The sequence below is a fragment of the Mus pahari genome, chromosome 11 (genome assembly GCF_900095145.1).
Source record: "Mus pahari chromosome 11, PAHARI_EIJ_v1.1, whole genome shotgun sequence".
Classification (NCBI taxonomy): domain Eukaryota; kingdom Metazoa; phylum Chordata; class Mammalia; order Rodentia; family Muridae; genus Mus; species Mus pahari.
The window spans coordinates 11,876,599-11,878,459 of NC_034600.1; positions in this window are offsets into that span (position 1 = coordinate 11,876,599).

Genomic DNA, 1,861 nt, shown 5'->3' on the forward strand with positions numbered 1-1,861 from the left:
CAGAAAAGAAATTCCTCTCAACACATAATAATCAGAACAACAAATGCACTAAATAAAGATAGTATATTAAAAGCAGTAAGGGAAAAGGGTCAAGTAACATATAAAGGCAGGCCTAATAGAATTACACCAGACTTCTCACCAGAGACAATGAAAGCCAGAAGATCCTGGACAGATGTTATACAGACCCTAAAAGAACACAAACGCCAGCCCAGGCTACTATACCCAACAAAACTCCCAATTAACATAGATAGAGAAACCAAGGTATTCCATGACAAAACCAAATTCACACAATATCTTTCCACGAATCCAGCCCTTCAAAAGATAATAAAGGGAAAACACAAACACAAAGAGGGAAACTAAGCTTGAGATAAAGTAAGAAAGTAACCTTTCAACAAACCTAAAGAAGATAGCTACATGAACAGAATTCCAGCTCTAACAACAAAAATAACAGAAAGCAGCAACGACTTTTCCTTAATATCTCTTAATATCAATGGACTCAATTCCCCAATAAAAAGACATAGACTGGGTACATAAACAGGACCCAACATTTTGCTGCATACAGGAAACCCACCTCATGGAAAAAGACAGACACTACTGCAGAGTAAAAGACTAGAAAACAATTTTCCAAGGAAATGGTCCCAAGAGACAGCTGAAGTGGCCATTCTAATATCGAATAAAATCAACTTCCAAACAAAGTTACCAAAAAAGACAAGGAGGGACACTTCATACTCATCAAAGGTAAACTCTTCCAAGATGAACTCTCAATTCTGAATATCTATGCTTGAAATGCAAGAACATCCATTTAAAAAACTTTAGTAAAGCTCAAACCACACTGTGCAACTCACGCAATAATAGTGGGAGATTTCAACACCCCACTCTCATCAATGGACAGATCCTGGAAACAAACTAAATAGAGCACAGTGAAACTAACAGAAGTTATGAACCAAATGGGTTTAACAGATATCTACAGAACATTTTATCCTAAAACAAAAGGATATACTTTCTTCTCAGTACCTCGTGGTACATTATCCAAAATTGACCATATAATTGGTCGAAAAACAGGCCTCAACAGATACAAAAATATTGAAATTATTCCATTCACCCTCTCAGGTCACCATGGACTAAGGCTGATCTTCAATAACAACATAAATGATAGAAAACCAAAATTCATGTGGGAGCTGAACAACACTCTACTCAATGACAATTTGGTCAGAGAAGAAATAAAGAAAAAATTAAAAACTTTTTAGAATTTAATGAAAATGAAGCCACAACATACCCAAACTTATGTGACATAATGAAAGTAGTCCTAAGAGGGAATCTCATAGCTCTGAGTGCCACCAAAAATAAACTAAAGAAAGCATATACTCCTAGCTTCACAGCACACCTAAAAGCTCTAGAACCAAAGAAAACAAATTCACCCAAGAAGATCAGATGGCAAGAAATAACCAAACTAAGGGCTGAAATCAACCAAGGAGAAACAAAAAGAACTATACAAACAATCAACTAAACCAGGAGCTGGCTACTCCAGCTTGTTTCTTCAGACAGATTGCTTGAAAAAATGTTTTCCAACCTTTTACTCTGAGGTAGTGTCTGTCTTTTTCCCTGAGATGAGCTTCCTGTAAGCATCAAATGTTGGGTCCTGTTTGTGTAGCCAATCTGTTAGTCTATGCCTCTTTATTGGGGAACTGAGTCCATTGATATTAAGAGATATTAAGGAAAAGTAATTGTTGCTTCCTGTCTTTTTTGTTTTTAAGAGTTGGCATCCTGTTCTTGTGGCTATCTTCTTTTAGGTTTCTTGAAGGATTACCTTCTTGCTTTTTCTAGGGCATGTTTTTTTTTTTTTTTTTTTTTTTTTTTTTTA